General features: G+C 45.5%; 1 protein-coding gene across 1 annotated transcript in view; it reads left to right on the top strand.

Moving 5' to 3' along the window:
• Positions 1–9,673, top strand: part of NMS (neuromedin S) — a 307,847-nt gene extending 298,174 nt beyond the window's left edge. The window contains exon 11 of the mRNA XM_078656141.1: positions 9,361–9,673. The gene's annotated coding sequence lies outside the window, so the exon portion shown is untranslated. The remainder of the gene's footprint in view (positions 1–9,360) is intronic.
• Positions 9,674–21,277: the final 11,604 nt, after the last annotated feature.

Below are 21,277 nucleotides of genomic sequence, written 5' to 3' on the forward strand. Positions count from 1 at the left end.
GATGCTGCGGCATCGAAATGCATTGGGAGAGAGTCACCGTTGGTTGTGATACATCTATTGTACTATATGTATTATATGTATTATATGAACATAAGATGGATCAGGAGGTTTGAAGAAGTAGAGTTGTTAGCATGATATTCTCAATGCAATTAATTGTGAATATGTGTAAAATGCTCATATAATGAAAGATGAGAATTACAGTATTTTGAAAAAGTAAAAACAAAAAAAACTTTTTTGAAAACAAATTTGGCATGTGTCTAGGTTGAAGATACTGATGGTGTAAATGAAAGTATTGATACACACATGTATATTTAGTAAAAGACACGGGCTAGGCACCTTGGCACTGGGGCCATTTCGAACAGTGCATTCCTGCGAAGGACGCAGTTGTGTCTGATTGTACAGTTATATTGAAACCTGACAGGGGTAGTCAGGCAGCAGGTCTGCACCGATGAGCAAAAGCTAATACACTGATGAACACAGAGAAAAGGTGTGCAGGTCACTCAAATATTTTTTGTATATCACTTTAAATACCCCCACTGGTGACCAGCACCCACAAAAGGAAGTATCATGAATTTCGAAGAAATATCTCATCTAACGGCCAATCAGGCTGAGGTAAAAGGCTACACAGATGATGAGGCTACTAGTATATATTCACTGATTAAGGAAGCAAAGGCTTTTCAAGCAGCTCCAGGCTCAACTAGCAAAGCACTCAAGCAACTTCAATACACTCTGAGAAAAGAGGTGAACCAGAGGCTACACGCCTCTACATTGATTCAGTATCACCGGGTTAAACGAATCCCACGAGGATTGAGGATCGCATTGAAACCGATGCTTTTTAAATTCAATAAACCTTTCATGGTGAAATGGTATTCAATCCTGAATAAATGTTCCCTGGACTTGATACTCTTAATAATAGAGGAATTAGCGGACATTTTGAAAGAATTAGCCACTGAAATTCAAGATCTGCAAACCGATTTAGATTCACGTATGACAAAGGAGGAGTTGGACCAAGCTATGAAGGATATCAACGAGACCATAGAAGCACATGAAAAAGAGGTTCACGAAAGAAAACTGAGGAAATTTCGTAGGGATACGATTGACTACAAACTGGATGAGGTGTACACCTGGGCTGAGGTATACGCCCAGAGACGACCGTTCAGGAAAACACAAGCGTCATCAGAGGAAAGTGTAGCGACGGAGCAAGACACCCGACCCAATAGACCCCCAGCACCAACGATGAGTCCCACGTCCATGACAGAGCATGAAGCATCCACCAGTGGCACTGTTAGGGAGCCTTTTTTAGAGGCAGGCCAGAGGAGCGACCACCCACCTCAAGAGGACAGGGCAAGCAGAACAAAAGGGTCAGAAGGGGACAAGGCTCAACAAGAGCAAAAGAAGCCCAAACCCAGGGGGAAAAACCGATAGATTTGGTGGTAAACATTTCAAGTACAAACCTCACGGACAGTCAAATGGCTATTTTGAACAAAGGAATGTCTTTCGTACCTACCTATAAGACGAATCCACTGGAAACTGAGATAGCACTGTATAAGTTCACAAGAAAACTTCGACTCAGATGGTTTTTTCACAATTTACCTCAATTTCCAGAGAAGGACACAACAATGTCAACTTTTAGGCCTAAAAGCACTTTCATTCCTCCCACCTCACATAAAACTTTGGATCTATTCGAACTACTCGTGAAAAAGGATCTGGTGGACATACACAAGAAAGAACCCAGGAATACTAATTTGACTAAGAAAGAATGGATAACATTAAAAGCATTGGGCGAAAATCAGGATCTTACGTTTCAAGCAGCTGACAAGGGAGGTGCCCTGGTGGTGATGGACACCACATATTATAATCAAAAAGTTTCAGCACATGTGGACGACACCGATACGTACATTGCTCTGGATACAGACCCCACAGCGATGTTTCAAACTGTGCTCACTGACATTTTAAAGAAAGCAAAAGACCTAGGATGGATTAACGATAAGACCTACAAATATCTATTGACTGAATACCCTAAAAGACCTCATATTTACATGCTGCCTAAACTGCATAAAAATGCGAGGGATCCACCATTTCGTCCGATCGTGGCAGGATGCGGCTCAATTCATGAGCCAATAGGAAAATTTCTAGACCATCACTTGCAACCACTGGTGCAACAGTGGGTTTCGTACGTTCAGGACACCACAGACTGTCTAAAGAAACTGGCAGGTCTACAAATGGAAACTGGAAGTGAAACATGGCTAGCTACGATTGATGTAACCGCCCTTTATACGTCCATCCCCCACGGGGAAGGTATAGAAGCGGTGGAATGGATGCTGTTGAGGAGTGATTATGAGGAATCGCTAAGTGTCTTCTTACTAGAGATTTTACAATTTTGTCTCTATCATGGGTACTTTTCATGGCAATCGCACTTCTATTTACAGAAGACAGGTACATCCATGGGGTTTACGGGGGCGCCCACGTACGCGAACATCTTCATGGCCAAGTTTGAACACTCACACATACTAGAGAATGCTGATTGGACTGAGCATCTGAAATTGTATATACGTTACATAGACGACATTCTGATTGTGTGGCAGGGATCTAAAGCACAGTTGGACCAGTCAATAGAGATTTTGAATGAATGTCACCCTAACATTAAATTTACCCATACCATTGATCAGAACACCATAAACTTTTTGGATATCACCATTTCAAAACTGGGAAATCAATTGACCACAAAATTATTCAAAAAACCAACGGACAGGAACAATGCACTACACTATTCCAGTTTTCACTCACAGAGTCTGAAGAACCACTTGCCATTTTCGCAGTTCATTAGAATTAAGAGGATCAGCAGCGATGAAGCACAGGCCACAGCAGACATAGAAGACTTGTCACAACAATATAGCCAGAGGGGCTATCCAGAACAAGTTTTAACAGAGGCAAAAACAAAAGTGTCGATGAAGAAACGAGAAACTTTACTAGAAAAAGTACAAAAATCGACATCCAAGAGAGAGGTCTGTGTTCTGAAGCATTCAACAATTACACCGAAGATCAAAAGATGCATACTGAGAAGATGGGAACTCATTGAGCAAGAAGAAGATTTTAAAACAGTCTTTTTTGAAACTCCAATTTTTGCGTTGTCAAGATCCAAGAATCTTAAAGAACTGTTGAAAAACAAAAAGTCCAAGCAAGGACAGGTTAAAACTAAAGGAATGCAAAAATGTTTCAATTGTGGTCATTGTGGTAATGTACTGGTTGGAGAGGCATTCGCACACCCACACACAGGTAAACAGATCATATTGAGACACACTTCAGATTGCAACACTTGTTCTGTAATATATGCAATCAAATGTCCGTGTGGCCTAGTGTATGTGGGCCGCACCACTAGAAAAATCAAAATTAGGATCACCGAACATAAGTCCAATATCAGGCTTGGAAATGAAAAATCCAGTCTTGCACAACATTGGAAAGAGAGGCGACACACCATTCCTCAACTTAGATTTACTGTACTAGAGCAGGTATTGGTTGAGCCCCATGTGGACCCGAATGTGAGAATTGCACAAAGAGAAACTTTTTGGATGAGGTACCTTCAGACAGTTAAACCCGGGGGGCTGAATGACAAAATAGAATTTGCTTGTTATCTATGAATGCTGAACAGTAACATTTATGTAAAGATATGTGTTGCAGTGGTGTAATAAGTTGTTAATACAGGATTTGGTCTTTTGAGAAGCGCACCAAACTTTTGTTGGTATTAGTATCACACACTCCCAGTACACTTTTCTTTGTCTATAATTTTCATTTTGTAATTTTCACTGTGTAAAGTTTTTTGCAGTCCTCTGCTAATGACAGGAGTCTGCAGGGTGGGGAGCCACAGAGTCGTCATACGCGTTGTAGGCATAATTGAATCATTTACGATATTAAATCAATGATTGTAGGCATTTTGAGGTTGTGGGTGTAAATAAAGTTGCGAGTGTGACAGTCCTTTTTTTATGTTCATCACGTGGTTTCATTACGTTGGTAAACGCTTAATCACTTAAAATATTCGGTAAGCGGCATATTTAAAATATTCATGTGACTCTAGACTCGCAGATGCAATTTAAAACAACTTGGAACTGATAAGCGGGTCACGTACATGACGAAGAGTATTCAAATAAGGTGGGAGGGACACTAGTCCTATGTTTATGACGGATACTTAAAGCAGATCTCGTCACGCACAGCCGACATCCGGCTGACTTTCAGGAAGAGGAACAGTAGAGGACCGGTGTGACGAAGGCACGGTAAGGGTCAATGGGAGCGGTGTGATATTGAACTCGTTGTTCGACGACGAGTGGGCTAAAATGCGCATTTCATTTTGCAGACTTTGCAGGTGCTGCAGTATTGGTTGTTGTGCGGTACGCGTTAAAGTCTAGAAGTAAGTCGGCTGACATTAAGTGATAATGAATTTAGGTGACGGACGTAACCGGGCATACCGGTATTCACTTTTTGGGTGTGCATGTTGTCTAGTAGCACGAATACAGTTGATGCCTAGAGTATACGGCAGGTATAATTTGATTGTGTGAACCACTTATCACGTTGGTAGTAAACACAGCAGAGTGTGGTGGAGGTATCTAGGGAGTTCTGTTGTACTGGATCACAAATTTGGGGTGCGTTAACCAAAACATTGAATTGCATGTATAGGGAACACCACGATACTGTTGTAATTTTGCTCGAGCAGCTAGTAGGCTTGGATTATGTTTAAACTGCATGGAAATAGAATAACATACAGCATGTAGAGTATGAATACTGAAATTGTAAAGCAAAGAAAAAGTAATTTTTCTGACAGTCCATATAAAAATTTTTTTTGACACAGTTATTCCCCTGACGAAGATGCTGCGGCATCGAAATGCATTGGGAGAGAGTCACCGTTGGTTGTGATACATCTATTGTACTATATGTATTATATGTATTATATGAACATAAGATGGATCAGGAGGTTTGAAGAAGTAGAGTTGTTAGCATGATATTCTCAATGCAATTAATTGTGAATATGTGTAAAATGCTCATATAATGAAAGATGAGAATTACAGTATTTTGAAAAAGTAAAAACAAATTTGGCATGTGTCTAGGTTGAAGATACTGATGGTGTAAATGAAAGTATTGATACACACATGTATATTTAGTAAAAGACACAGGCTAGGCACCTTGGCACTGGGGCCATTTCGAACAGTGCATTCCTGCGAAGGACGCAGTTGTGTCTGATTGTACAGGTATGCTTGCAAGTTTGTCATTAGGCCTGGCACACTGAAGGTAATTAATCTCTTATAGAGACACCCAGAGCAAAATACTTGCTCTGGTATTCTTGCAGCAATTTTAGCATAACACACAAAATACTATGCATCACGGAATTGCCATGACAGCTGAGTATCAGTGAATCCTAGACAGGAAGAGGCAGCTTAAACTCGATGGACTCCAGCGGCCCAGGCAGGACAAGCAGGTCAAGGTGCCAGAGTGTCAGTAGACCCAGAGCATGTTGGGCAAAGAGCCCACTATTCTGTTCCTGCGAATATGCTCTCTCCCACCTGCTCCTCACCAGAAGTCAGTAGGGCCACACTGGGCTCAGGACTGACACATTTTTCCAAGATGATGTGGGACTATGTCATGTGTATGCTCTGATACTTGTGATATGTGAACTAAATATATGTCAAAAATATAGCAACCTACAGGAACAGAAAGCTTCAGAAGGGCAAGAATGTTTTGAATTTACTGTCCTAGTTTACAAAAAATATGTATTTTGGTATATTTCTTTTTCATAAATGCATCATTGCTGTTACCATTTTCAGCAATAAGTTAGTTTGTTCAATTTATAGAGTTAAATTGGATACCAAGTATGCATATTAGGCAATAACATGTTTATGTTTATGTCCTGCTATCACAATATAATGTTAAATTAATAGAAAGTCCAATTGATTGCTTTTAGTCATGGAAAAACGAATAGTTCCCATCCTAATTGACATTAAAAAGAACACAGATCAGTCATGTTGTTATCTCTAATTCTCAAGCAAACTTGTGCCCTTAAGATGTTCTTTTAGCCTGGGTGACTCAAAGACAGACAAACACTGGGACAACTGAACCATGCTCTTACCTATCAAAGAGTCTGGTTTGCGCATCTTTCTTGAATCTTTTGTGATCCTGATTGGCCTTGGAAGATTACGTATATGTGGCACAGTTGTTGAACATTGGTTTTGGACTTCACATTTGATAGGAAGAGCAAAACTGGTGTTTTCAGTCTCTTCTCCAGTACAGTAGATTTGTGTTCTTTACTTTGCAGACAATTGCCCCATTTTTCAGCATTTTCTTTAAAAAAAATGGCCACATTTTCAGCACACTACAAAGGCAGTCTGATGCTATAGAGGACTTTTCTTTAAAGTTGTTTCAGAGGAGAAGCAGTATTCAAAAGGCATTGCATTGAGCATGATCAGTTTAATGTACTAAAGAAGATGAAGCATGTATAATTTGGGAAACAGCCTTTACAACAAGGTTTTTACCTTGTTGTGCCTTTACTACGCATGTTTTAGCACTCATATTTTTACCGATAATATGCATTTACAACGCATGCCAATACCACGCATTAAAGGTAAGTTGGGGGGTGAGGGGTCTCCCCCCACAAATACATTGTTTTAAATTTAAAAATAATGCGTGGTATTGGCATGCGTTGTAAACGCATATTGGCGATAAAAACATGCCCGCTAAAACATTGGTGGCAAAGGCATGCGAAGTATTTACCTGCGTATACTTTAAATACTGTTTCTTGACTCTCACTCAGGCAAAATAGTTCATAGAGTGGAGCTACCCCCATTCATTGCGAAAATCAGAAAGTGATCACTTTATGTGCGGGTTGAATAATGTAAATATGGCAATTCAAGGTTGGCCAAAAATAAACTTTTTAACATATGGGGTGGGGCAATACGTGGACACTGCGGTTTCTTGCAGCAAATATACACTTAGCATGAAATAGAGAATATTATAGGCCTGATTCACAAAGGGCCTCCGCACTCATGGCGAAGGCCGCACATTTGTGGGCCCGCATGTGTTGGGGAGTCTCCGCACTCAGGCTGAATCTTCGTAATGAGATTTCTCATTTCAGGAACCCCGCCCGAGGGTGGAGACTCCCCCACGACTGCCGGACCTCCGCCTTGAGTGCGGAGGCCCTTAGTAAATCAGGCCCTATAATGCCAAACTGCCAATTGTAAAACCATGCTACTGACAAATTTAATTCAAAAAAGTATGTGGGAGAAGGAGGTGGCCCACCTTTTTGGGGTCTACTATGGGTTTCTGTGTAGATGGGTGTACCATGAAATACCATTCCCCTTGTGCCCATTGCCTGAGCCAGAGGATTACCACTACTCCCATAGGTGAACGCGTGTCGCTGTTTGCAGGACTGAGCAAGTGTATGTATGAACGGGTATGTACCGTGCAAGTCAGTAAGTGTTTCAACTGCCCCCTTATAATGTACACATGTTCTTATATTGGGATACAGGGCACATTTGATGGACTAGGCTCAATAAAGTGATGTACGCCATTTTGTAAATGACACAGTACAACTAAGTACAATGTATAGACAAGCCTGTAGCAAAGCTGATCAGACATCAATAAAAAACAAGATCTGAGCTACAATGCTGAGCTACAATGCAGGGGCCTGGACAACTGTTAGTTAGAGAAACTCCCAAGTATATCAGCTCTGGGTGGGAAACAGCCTTTACAACAGAAGTGTACCAACGCATGCCATTACAAAGCATGTCGTTACAATGCAAAAGGCTTGTTGCAGGGGGTAGAAGGAGTTGAAGTTAACTCCAACACCTTCCCTACTGTTGCACACACTGGAGTTGGAATAGTAAATTATACTATTCCAACTTCCAGCCCACCCCGACAGCAAGTCGGGGTAAAGGTATGCTTTGTAGCGGCATGCATCGTAATGGCATGCATTGTAATGTCATACAACCACCCTGGGTGTTTGGGAAACATCTGAACTGGTGTTTCAAGCTAAAATGTTAATTTCCTACTCTTCATTTAAATCCACTGTGAGTACCAGTTTGACTTTACAAACAATTGGATTTAAAATCAAGATTTCCTGGTGACAAGGCAGTCCTGAAGCATTAGGCCAGCCCATCATCACATCTCAAAGCCATAAAAACTTGGCTGTTTAATAGCTAAAAGCCCAATCCTGTCTCACATCCGACCTGTTTCACATCTTACCTGGTCCTCCAGGAGCTATAGAGCCTAGACACCCTTGGGTAGTAGAGTGCTTTGTAAATCTAATTTTCATTTCACCGTTCATGGGTCTTCTGTCAAGGGAGCTCATCTGCATCTCTCATTGGGAGGGTGGAGAGGAAAGAGCTGTTCAAAACTTAAGATAGTGTTTAATTGAAATTAGAACATTGGAATGTTGGGAGCTCCATTGAAAACAATGGAGTGCTCCGGGCTTATAATGGCTGGTATAAGCCCAGAGCTCCAACATTCCAATGTTTCTTTGTTCACAGCTCTGGCTGTGAACAAAGGCTACAAGAAACATTCTGCCCTCTAGTGGCAGAATGTTCTAATAGCCTTATAGCCCTTCGTAGTCGGGCTATACCGGCAATTAAAGTCCCTCTCCCTTGTTAAAGGCCCTCGCCTTCGGCTCGGGGCCTTTAACGCTGCAGAGGGCCTTTAATAGCCGGTATAGCCCTCTACGGCGGGCAATAAGGCTATATTAAAACAAAGCATTTGCAAATACTTAAGACCGAACTCTGAGGAACCTCATACAAAATGTACTTTTATGCTGCAATAACAGTGCACAAAGTAAAGAGCATTAACAGCAAATTGTGTTTTAAGCACTGGGAAAATACTGTCCTCATGTTTTCCGTTGCAAAAGTGGGAACAGTGATAACCACTGATTTTTACAAGTTTTGAAACAGAGACTGGAAAACCCCACTGGTATAAATAGCAAATGGAAAATGAAACCAGGAAAGCCTATCCATGGCCTTCTGGGAGCCATTCACACCCAACACACACTATGGGCAGCAGAGTTATTTGAAATCGACTCACACTTTAATTATTTACTTTTCTTTTTCTTCTTAACTTAAATTTTCTTTAAGGGAATCTTGGAATTTCCAAAACCTAAAAATATGATCTGAATAAAATAATGGTGTGTTAGGTTCTTGGTGCTGGCCAAAAGTTGGAACTGAATACTGTGAGTTAGGATGAGGTTTTGACTTTGGTTTATAGAATTGAAAGAAATGCGCCTTGTACACTACTGACTGTTACAGAGACATATGCTCCTGGAATGAGCTTCAGGTTCAAATCACATGGTACTGCTATTAACAGAGGATTTTATTTTCTTTGATTGTTTTACAGCACTTTAAGGCAGATGTGTTACGTGGACTGAATTATCAACTCGGCGACTCATTCGGCAACATGCAACAAACTGTTTGTTAACTAAATATGTGTGTTTTAGATAGTAAGATCCGTTAAGTATGACAATAAAATTGCAGCCAATAAATATTTTTGTAATTGTTTACATTTTGTCAGTATATTGTAAAATATATAAATGTATTTTGCTGTTTACTTAAAAGAAAGTGGCAATTTCTTTGTATTCTTTATGCTCCATCTCTCGATCTGTATCCAATTTGTATTTTGTATTAAATTCACTGGAATAAATTGTGCATATCTCCATAAAACTGAGTATGGATAAAGGCATTGGTTCTTGTATATTACGTAAAACCATGTGTGACGCAGGCCCCTGCAGCCATTTCATACGGCCTCTTTTGAGCCCAAGTCCAAGGAGCATCTGTATGATCAGAGCGACTCAGTGGCCCCTCATCACATTCTGCATACGGCGGGGCATAATTTTTCATTACTCTACTGGGAGCAACAGAGAACACTTAGAATATTAGGAGATAGGGAAGGATTCAAAATGGCGTACGATATGCCCTCCTCCTATTCTTGCTTACCCGAAAACTGAGCCGATCTCAAATGTGGATGTAAAATTGGAATGCTTATATTAAGTACTGATTGTACTTTAATGTCGGTGTGTCAGAGAGCCAAGAATGTTCAGGGTTGCCCAACAAAACTAGAGGCAACCACATTGTAATTCAAATTGCATTTATATAGCGCTTCCTACCCCTGACGAGGCATCAAAGAGCTTTTTCGGAAAGTAGCACGCTACTCCGGAACCCAAAAAGGATTAATGGTGAATTAGTATGGTGAGATATTAAATTAATTTTAGCGGTGGATATATGAGTTTGTTATTTGGATTGAAAAAGGATGGCAGAGGGATGAAGGATGAAAGAGGGAAGGGTTTGCATCTATATATCGCTTGCTACTCCTGATGAGGTGTCAAAGTGCTTTTCAGCAGGTAGCAAGCTACTCTGGAACCCAAACAGGATTCGTGGGGAATTAGTACATGCCTACAGAGACAGAAACGCTTGCCACACAAGTGCTAAGATTGCTCCATGGGGTGGTCATTTCCTTATGCTGCCATAGGCTGCTAGAATCACACATGCATCCAAGTGTAAATTTTTCAGATTTTGATCTAAAGATGTTCCAAAGTAATTTCTCTTCTAAATAATAATTTCACAGATTGTATGCAGCTAGAGTTGTCAAACATCCTACACTGAAATGAACTAAAAATACTGGAATCTGCATTACATTGAATGTTTACAATTGGGCAAGAGTTATGAAAGATAAGTCACAAATGCAATGACATAACATAAAGTATATTTGTAAAGTGCTCGTTCACTCAGACGGGTATTCTGGCGCTGAAATAACTGCTACCCAACTCAGTTATAATCTTTCAAGTCATACAAATGCACTGACCACTGCTTATGCAGTACGCTCCGGCATGGTGAATGTTTTGCAAGATGGAATTCCTGCTTTAGCCAGGAAACCTGCAGGTACAAATGATATAATGAAAGTTCCACTAAAGCTGCTTCTTCCTTTAATGTTTCCTAATGTTTTAGTACATTTCAGAGTAGGATAAAACAAGACGCTGGGGGAGGGGTTGGGAGGGGTGGGGAGGGGCTTACTGAAGCTTTTCTATTGGCTCTTGCGTTACTTACTAATACCTAGAAAGCAGGAGCGGCTACTCTGTGAGAGCGGAGGAGCGTCGCCCCCCACCTAAATTGCTCCCCAAATCCCCAGAGTTGAAAAATAAAATGGTAATAAAATGAATTTATTACCATTTTATTTTTCATAACCCGTCCCAAGCCAAGGGTCAGGACGGGGCGGGGCATGCTGAGTCAGCAGCAGGGAGGAGGGTGACCTGCCTGGGCACTTTTCAAAGTGTACATGCCCCTTTGCCCGGCCACCAAGACATGTACACTTTGAGAGCTCTAACCCAGTAGTCTTAAGACATGTCTAGATCATTTATACCTTGATCTTTTTTACCTTCTCACGCTCCACCCTATTTCATCTGGCAGTAGGTCTTCAGGCTGACTGCAAGTTTCTCTTTTCTAGGTCTGTTTTGGCAGTCATGTAACCTATATTTGCAGTCACAGGGATGATAGATCACTTTGAAGTTCACTTTATTGTTGTTCACCACTAACAGGGACATTGTGCAACCAACCTGCAATGGAAAGTTGACCTCCAGAGCATCCTTGACTCTCTGGATAGTTTAGTTGAGCAGTTCAAAACTAACTTGAAGGTTGGGACTCAGTAGACTTCAGCAAAATATTTACAGTTGAAATAAGGATGGAGTGTTCATTCACAGTTGTTATTTTGTATAAAACAATAACGCTTACATAGTATTTTAGATAGTCTCACCATCCTTCCAAGAGTGACCATAAAGAAGTGAGCACTTCAGAATGAACATTGAATTTAATAGAAGTTCTTGTTTCTTTGTAGTTGCACTCCGAGTGAGGGTGAAAATTGTAAGCAGGATCCTGCACTCACAAGCAAGCACCAGCAACAATACAAATCACATAAATCAAGCAAACAGCAATACAACAAAATGAAAGGCAGCTGCAGCACCAGACACTCAAGTAAGATACCATTTATGTTTGCTAATGAATCACAAACACCAGCAATCTATGCTAACACTGAACATAAATTGAATCACAGTAGAATCAAGTGCCTCAGTGTCCACTGTCAAGATTTAGAGGACTGGGAAATATGGCAATCTCCCTGCAAAGTTTTAAAGTTTGTCACTACCTAGACAAATGGATATTCCACTACATGGGCATTGATTCTAGTGACTGCAGGGCAATGGCTGTGTGCCTGGGGCTGTGGATTATGGTATAGAATGGGGGAAACAATAGTCTGCCCCATAGAAAAGTGCCCACTCAACTCACCTGCACTGGAAGATGGATGATTTCTTTTCAGACCCTAGTCAGTGGATGGTGTGCTGTAAAAACAGACTATAGGTGCTCTATGTCCACATCTTTGGACTCATTAGATTGGCTCAGGTTTACACATAGGAGAGTTCAGTAATAGCAGACAGAAATCCAGCTGAGCTTGAGCAAGGCATCAATCAGGCTTATTCATAGCCTTGAGAAAATGGGCAGCACACTGTTCAACACATATTAAACACTACAACTGCATCCACAAAGTCTGAGTCAATATAGCTCTTTAGTAAGCTGGAGTGGGGATCTAGGTGAAATACATGTTTTTTAACAGATGGGAAGCAGTCCGCTGTAAATTGATGCTGATGTATCTTATAAATCTGAAATCCCAACCAACTTGGTTGGGAAAGATTTTTCCTCCTCAGAAAAGTACCTGGGCCGAGCACGCCTACCACAGTTCCCAGAATGTATTATGAGGGCTGATATCTACACAATATCACACTGGTTTCATCTCCTGGGGACCGCTCTACTGAGAAACCTTATGTATCCAGTCAGGTAGGAATTTGAGAGATAAGAGGCTTAGTGAGGAAAGAAGAAATTGGGACTGGGTTGCCTTTGTCACTCCTCAGGCACATCCGTCATCCTCCAATTTTAACTCTATTTTATACCCTAATGACAGGTTGTAAAGTATGGGTAAACATTTAATAAGGAAGTAAAGTTGTTTATTTAAAAGGAACACAGGCAAAAGGCAGGACACAGACTGCACAGGTCTTCTTCCTAAGCAACTGTCTTCCTGGATCCCCTGCATAGAATATAGAACCTTGCAGGGAAAGCTCAAGGAAGCAAGAAGATTGCAAGGAAAACAATTCTACAAATGAAAAAATGACACATCTTCCTCCTTAAGGAAAAAAAAAAAAAAAAGAAAGGAAATAACAAATACATTAAAAGGTTAACATACAACATCTTCCAACCACTTGGGTTTAGACCATACTCTTTTCTTGACAGAATTATCATTAGTAACAGGTTCGACAGCTTCAATATTCTCAACAGGTTCAACATTTCCATTTTCAGATGTTCCAACATTTTCATTTTCAGGTCCATCATTTTAAATTTCAGACCTGCCACAAACTTGGCGTAAAATTCCACCATATTAAAATGGGAATCTCTCTAGCTTTGTGAATTTTGGGATTGGCATTTTCCTTTAAAACTATACAGTGTACAAAACCCTTAAAACTGCCAATTTTGCCACTGAAAACTTTAGAAAATTTGGATAACATGGTATTCCCAATTTCACCGCTATCATCCACGACACGAACAGGATCAGAGCTATTGGGATCTAAAATTATGTTAAGGTTTCCTTGACCCTTTCACCCAAGTATAGAAGGTCCACGCTTAGCCACAAATAATTTTCCTAAAGATTCTCTTCCTTTAATCCTGAAGTTAAGAGGTCTAAAACCAACTATGTCTATTTTTTCTCCGGCATAACCTTCAGGAGAGATATCAGGGGTGTAACGTTTTTCACCTAAATAATGCAAAAACGTAGAATCCAAAACTTCTTCACTAACAATTGTATAGGGGGAACCTGAATCTGCATACATATCAATAGAAACTCCCCCAATCAATATGTTACAAATCGGCTTCTTTTTGATTTCCTTGATAGAAGTATCCTTAATGGAAAAGATAAACAGTTCTTCCTTCTGAGTATCACACAAATTATCCTCAACAGAGCAATGCATATTTTTCCTAACAATGGTTTCATCATCACTTGAAGAAGATTCATAAACAACATTGAATTTTTTACCTTTCTTCCTTCTACATGCTCTAGAGCATGGGTACTCACAAACTTTCTCGCGGGGGCAACATTTACAGTGTGGTTTGTGTCCGAGGGCTGCACCAGAGGGGGCGGGGTCAGTGGGGGAGGGGGCGGGGCTAGAGCAACAAAAACAACTGTGACCATGAGGTTGAACACAGTTCCCTGCTGCGGACGCCATCGTCCACTCAGCCACCAGACCCGCATACACACATCTCTCTCTCTCTCTCTCTCTCTCTCTCTCTCCCTCTCTCTCCCTCTCTCTCCCGATTTATCCCTCTGTCTCACTCAGACTGTCTCACTCCCTCCCACTCCCTCTCTCTCCCTCTCTCACTCCCTGACTTTCCCTGTCTCACTCACTCTGACTGTCTCACTCCCTCTCTCTCTGTCACTCTCTCTCACTCATTCTCTGTCTCTCTCTCTGTCTCCCTCTCCCTCTCTGTCTCCCTCTCCCTCTCTGTCTCCCCCTCTCTCTCTCTGTCTCCCTCTCTCCTTCCCTCTCCCTCTCTGTCTCCCTCATTCTGTCGCCCTCCTCCCTCTGTCGCCCTCCTCCCTCTGTCTGTCACCCTCCTCCCTCTCTCCTCCCTCCCTCTGTCACCCTCCTCCCTCCCTCTGTCTGTCACCCTCCTCCCTCTGTCTGTCACCCTCCTCCCTCCCTCCTCCCTCCCTCTGTCTATCACCCTCTGTCTCCCTCCTCCCTCCCTGGGACTTTCACCCTCTGTCTCCCTCCTCCCTCTGTCTCCCTCCTCCCTCTGTCTCCCTCCTCCCTCTGACTCCCTCCTCCCTCTCCCTCCCTTCTCCCTCTGCCTCCCTCCTCCCTCTGCCTCCCTTCTCCCTCTGTCTGTCGCCCTCTCTCTGTCTCCATCTGTCTGTCTCCCTTCCTCTGTCTCCCTCTGTCACCCTCTCCCTCCCTCTGTTAGTCTCCCTCTGTCTCCCTCCCTCTGTCTGTCTCCCTCCCTCCCTCTGTCACCCTCTCCCTCCCTCTGTCTGTCTCCCTCCCTCTGTCTGTCTCCGTCTGTCTCACTCCCTCTAGCTGTCTCCGTCTGTCTCCCTCCCTCTGTCTCCCTCCCTCTTCCTTTCTCTGTCTCCCTTTCTCTGTCTCCCTCTCTCTGTTTCCATTTCCCTCCCTCCCTGCTCTCCCTCCCTTTCCCTCCCTCCCTCCCTCGCTCGCCCTCTGTCTACCTCCCTTTCCTGCCCTCCCTCGCTCTCCCTCCCTCTCCCTCCCTTTCCCTCCCTCCCTCGCTCTCCCTCTGTCTGCCTCCCTTTCCCTCCCTCCCTCACTCTCCCTCTGTCTGCCTCCCTTTCCCTCCCTCCCTCCCTCGCTCTCCCTCCCTTTCCCTCCCTCCCTGTCTCCCTCCCTCTACCTCCCTCCCTCACTCTCCCTCTGTCCGCATCCCTTTCCCTCCCTCCCTCCCTCTCTCTCCTTCTGTCTGCCTCCCTTTCCCTCCCTCCCTCCCTCCCTCGCTCTCCCTCCCTTTCCCTCCCTCCCTCGCTCTCCCTCTGTCTGCCTCCCTTTCCCTCCCTCCCTCGCTCTCCCTCTGTCTGCCTCCCTCCCTCGCACTCCCTTTGTCTGCCTCACTTTCCCTCCCTCCCTCTCCCTTTCCTTCCCTCCCTCGCTCGCCCTCTGTCTGCCTCTCTTTCCTTCCCTCCCTCACTCTCCCTCCCTTTCCCTCCCTCCCTCGGTCTGCCTCCCTTTCCCTCCCTCCCTCGCTCTCCCTCCCTTTCCCTCCCTCGCTCTCCATCCCTTTCTCTCCCTCCCTGTCTCCCGCCCTCCCTGTCTCCCTCCCTCTACCTCCCTCCCTCGCTCTCCCTCTGTCTGCCTCCCTATCCCTCCCTTGCTCTCCCTCTGTCTGCCTCCCTTTCCCTCCCTCCCTCGCTCTCCCTCCCTCTCCCTTTCCTTCCCTCCCTCGCTCGCCCTCTGTCTGCCTCCCTTTCCTGCCCTCCCTCGCTCTCCCTCCCTCTCCATCCCTTTCCCTCCCTCCCTCGCTCTCCCTCCCTTTCCCTTCCTCGCTCTCCCTCCCTTTCCCTCCCTCCCTGTCTCCCTCCCTCTACCTCCCTCCCTCGCTCTCCCTCTGTCTGCCTCCCTTTCCCTCCCTCCCTCGCTATCCCTCTGTCTGCCTCCCTTTCCCTCCCTCCCTCGCTCTCCCTCCCTCCCTGTCTCCCTCCCTCTACCTCCCTCCCTCTACCTCCCTCTGTCCTCCTCCCTTTCCCTCCCTCGCTCTCCCTCTGTCTGCCTCCCTTTCCCTCAAGTTCAAGTTCAAGTTTAACATTTGTATAGCGCACTACTCACCCAGAGGGTCTCAAGGCGCTTGAGGGAGGGGGGGAGGGGGGTAATTTATCTATCGAATATCCAAGTTTTTAGTTGTTTTCTGAAGGAGAAAAATCCTCCCTCCCTCGCTCTCCCTCCCTCTCCCTCCCTTTCCGTCCCTCGCTCTCCCACCCCCTCCCTTTCCCTCCCTCCCTGTCCCCCTCCCTCTACCTCCCTCCCTCGCTCTCCCTCTGTCTACCTCCCTTTCCCTCCCTTTCCCTCCCTCCTTTCCCTCACTCCCTTGCTCTCCCTCGCTCTCCCTCCCTCTCCCTCCCTTTCCCTCCCTCCCTCACTCGCTCTCCCTCCCTCTCCCTCCCTTTCACTCCCTCCCTCTCCCTCTGTCTGCCTCCCTTTCCCTCCCTCCCTCCCTCACTCTCCCTTCCTCTCCCTCCCATTCCCTCCCTCACTCTCCCTCTGTCTGCCTCCCTTTCCCTCCCTCCCTCGCTCTCCCTCCCTTTTGCTCCCCCGCTCTCCCTCTGTCTGCCTCTGTCTCCCTCCCTTTCCCCCCTTCCCTCGCTCTCCCTCTGTCTGCCTCCCTTTCCCTCCCTCCCTCTTCCTCCCTTTCCCTCCCTCGCTCTCACTCCACCTCCCTTTCCCTCCCTCCCTGCTTCCCTCCCTCTACATCCCTCCCTCGCTCTTCCTGTCTGCCTCCCTTTCCCTCCCTCGCTCTCCCTCTGTCTGCCTCCCTTTCCCTCCCTCCCTCGCTCTCCCTCCCTCCCTCTCCCTCCCCCGCTCTCCCTCCCCCTCCCTTTCCCTACCTCCCTCCCTCGCTCTCCCTCTGTCTGCCTCCCTTTCTCTCCCTCCCTTCCTCGCTCTCCCTCTGTCTGCCTCTGTCTCCCTCCCTCTCCCTCCTTCTCCCTCCCTTTCCCTCCCTCCCTCGCTCTCCCTCCCTCTGCCTCCCTTTCACACCCACCCTCGCTCTCCCTCTGTCTGCCTCTGTCTCCCTCCCTTTCCCTCCCTCCCTCTACCTCCTTCTGTCACCCTCTGTCACCTCATCCTGCCTGTGTGTCCCCGGGCTTAGACAGCTTCTCGGGCACACACACAAACAGCCACACCTGAGCACTTCACAGGTCTTTAAAATACCATTTGTATGTTAATGAGGCTTTTGTATTTCACCTCTTAGCGCCCCTGGAGGTCCGCTCTGGCTATCACTGGAATGCCGGGCCCCCACAATGCAGCAGAGTCTCTCAGAGTCGCGCACAGTGTTTGCAGACACTCTTTAATTTTATTTTTTTTAAACACGGGTAAGATGTCTGCAAGGTCCGCGGGCCGCCAAGGAAGGCTTGCCGGGCGGCTGGCGGCCCGTGGGCCGTACTATGAGTACCCGTGCTCTAGAGTAATGACCTATTAAACCACAATTAGAACACTTTTCCTTAATGGCAGGACACAGTTTTGTTATTAGCCAAATAATAATAACTGCCATAACAGTAACATTTAAAATCTTCTTTTTCCTAAAATCAAGTGATTTAGCTTTAGATTGAGGTGTTTGTTTAAGATGAGGCTTATTTTGAACCTTGGAAGCAACTTGTTCATGCTCTTCTTTACCCTCATTCTTAATAGCTTTAGCACTTCTGCTAGAAAGTTCAGCTTTCCTGACTATGGCCAAAACATCCTTACGATCATCATCTCCATTAATCCAGAGTTTATCTTGGATTGCTGGATCACGAGTGTGCATAACCACTTGGTCCCTAATAAATTGCTCTTGAAGATGGCCAAACTTACAATCCGCCGCAATTTATTTAAGAGCATCAACATAGATATCAACAGTCTCACTTGGTTCTTGTTTTCTATGGAAGAAATTATATCTTGTAACACCTATACACACTTTGGGAGAAAAGTGATTATCAGAATATTTTAAAACATCTACAAATACATTAGATTCACCCCCACCAGCTGTTTTTGTCATTTCATCATACATTTTAAAACCACCAGCACCAATTGAATATAAAAATATATATTTTTTTCCTTTCTGGGTTCATTTTTCCTTCCTCGTCTATTGTCTCAATAAAGTTAAAAAAATAAGCTTTCCATTGTAACCATTTCATACACGGTTCACTTCCTGCTGGCCAAAAAGCTTGTGGAGGTTGGATAGAAAAATTCTGTGCAGCCATTGAAATGAAGTGATGAACCAGTTAATGATGAGGAAATTGTAAAGTACAGGAAATCCAAAACGAGAGTGAAAAGAAGAAATGAGGGGAAAAAAAATAAAGAATAAACAGTACTCATAAGTCTTGAGAAGAATAAAGGAGAAAGCGCTGTTAACTGATGAATGCGCTCGTAGAAGAGTGGCGATCTGCGAGGACACGAAGCTTCACTGAAGAATGCGCTCGTAATCCCAGAAACTAGAGCACAGCAATCAAACTTATTCCAACATAGCGCGTAGTTAAAAAAACCAAAAACGTGTTCTTGAAAATGAATGCAGACATGCTGGTAACGTAGTACTTCTAAGATGGCGGCAATCATTAAATACGTCACACATAAGCATAAAATGCATGAATGACGTTAGGCAAAGTGATGAATGTGCTTGAGAACGAAGAGGAGAATGGAGAAAAAATACTCCTTGCTCAAAGTTCCAACAAGCACCTAGTAAGAGGCATCTTTTGCAATAGTAACGTTGGATCCTTAACTCCTTAATGAAAACAACGCAACTTAAATTTAAACATTAAAAGTTGCAAATTGGGTCTTATTGCGGAAGATGGAGCGGTTATCATGGACCCCACCGGCCTGGCGGCGAGCTTCGCCACCTACTTTGCGACACAATATGCTCCGTGTGATAGCTTATCGGGCGAGGAGGTGGCTAAATTAATTGATGACCTACCCCCTAAAGCTGTGTCTGATGAAGCCAGGAAATCCCTAGATGCTCCTCTCACGGCGGAAGAACTGGGGGAGGCCCTGGGACAGCTTAACGCTGGTAAGGCCCCCGGACCGAGCGGTTACCCCTGTGAATTTTATAAAAAATTCCATACACAATTAGGGCCCCACTTTCGGCGTGCGCTTGAAGTGGCGCGTGCACAGGGTAGGCTGCCGCCTGATTGGCGTTATGCCGAGATAGTGGTTTTCCCGAAACCGGGTAGGCCCCCTGATAGGCACGACTCATATCGCCCCATCTCGTTACTTAACATAGAAGCCAAAATTCTGGCCAAGGCCCTGGCGAATCGGTTGCTTCCGTATATTACGGAACTGGTACACCCCGATCAATCGGGCTTTATGCCTGGCAGGGCTACTCGCCACAATATTCGGCGTGCGTGGGCTGCGATTGATGCTATGGGGGCCACGGGTGAGCAGGCAGCTTTGTTGCTTGCTGATATTAATAAAGCGTTTGACTCGGTGAGCTGGACATTTCTGTTCGCGCTCCTGCCCCGTCTCAACCTGGGCCCTGTTTTTCTATCCTACATTAAGCTGCTCTATACGGATATCACAGCAGCGGTGCGTGTCGCCGGGGCGGTGTCGGAGACCTTCCACATTGGCCGGGGGACCCGACAGGGATGCCCTCTATCCCCATATCTCTTTGCCCTTGCAATGGAGCCGTTGGCCGCCTGGGTCCGTATGGATGCGCAGATGCGAGGATTTGTGTGGCCCCGGGGCCTCTCTGATAGAATTGCGTTGTATGCTGATGACGTCCTTTTCTTCCTTACGGACCTGCGACGCTCCGGGCCGCGAGTGTTGGAAATAATGCGGGTCTTTGGGGAGGTCTCGGGCCTATATCTGAACCTGGGTAAATCTACCCTGTGGGTCCTTGGAGGTGGTACAGTATCGGACCCCTGGACATTGGACCTGCGGGTGGCGACCGGTGGCTTGCAATACCCGGGGGTGTTCCTGTCGGAATCTGTGACCCTCACGTGGGAACGTTCTGTGCTGCCGGTTTGGGAGCGGGTGCAGGCCGACGTGAAAACTTGGTCCCGGATGCCTCTTAATATCTTTGGCCGATCCGCCATTTTCAAGATGGTGGCGCTTCCACGCCTCCTGTATCAGCTGCAAAATTATCCCCATCCGGTCCCAACCTCGTGGTTTCGGCAGGTGAATTCGGTCTTGGGGCGGTTCCTATGGGCTGGGGGATCTGCCAGGGTGGCGCTGCGTACGTGCTTCTTATCTACGTACTGTGGAGGACTCGCCACCTCGGACCTCATGTCCTACTATCAAGCAGCTCACCTGCTCATCCTTAATGACTGGTGGTACGGTGATAGGGGTGACCCGGCCTATGCACTGGAACGCGCACTGATGGGTGACAACACCCTTCACATGCTCCTCTACTCTGTTCGGCTGCGGCGGGAGTTGCCCAGTGTCACGAAAACTGTCTTCCTTGTTTGGCGTCAAGCGTTGCGACGCATGGGCTGGTGGGGTAAGCTGACTGCGGAAACACCGCTGTGGCGTAACGGTAGACTGCCTGCACTGGCCTCCTTGTCGGGTTTCGGTGGCTGGGACGCGATCTGGATCTCGTCACTGGGTCATGTGATGTCTGGAGCTGCTTTTAAGTCGTTCCAGGAACATAGGGGTCGATCAGGATGGCGGACGGAAGAGCCACCGCGGCCCTGGAGTAGGCGGAAAAAGCCTTTTCCGTGTCCGCCTGCCGCGGATACTCCGTCCGCCATATCAGGATAGGAAAACGTGTCAAATTTCCGTCCGCGACGGAAAAACACGCTCCGCCGGCCAACTACACACGACCACGCGGCGGACGGAACACATCCAAACGCTCCGCCGTACGCACTGACGTCGAAGACCGTCCCCCAAATCAAGATGGCGGAAAACACACATAAAACCGCTGCGGAAAAACAACCTGTCTTAACACGGCGGAATCCCCACAGCGAACATAGGTGACACAGCCGAGATACCCACCGCAAGCTGACCACCACCATGGACCCGGCGCTACACGCTTTC

Source organism: Lissotriton helveticus, chromosome 8 (assembly GCF_964261635.1).
Source record: "Lissotriton helveticus chromosome 8, aLisHel1.1, whole genome shotgun sequence".
Classification (NCBI taxonomy): domain Eukaryota; kingdom Metazoa; phylum Chordata; class Amphibia; order Caudata; family Salamandridae; genus Lissotriton; species Lissotriton helveticus.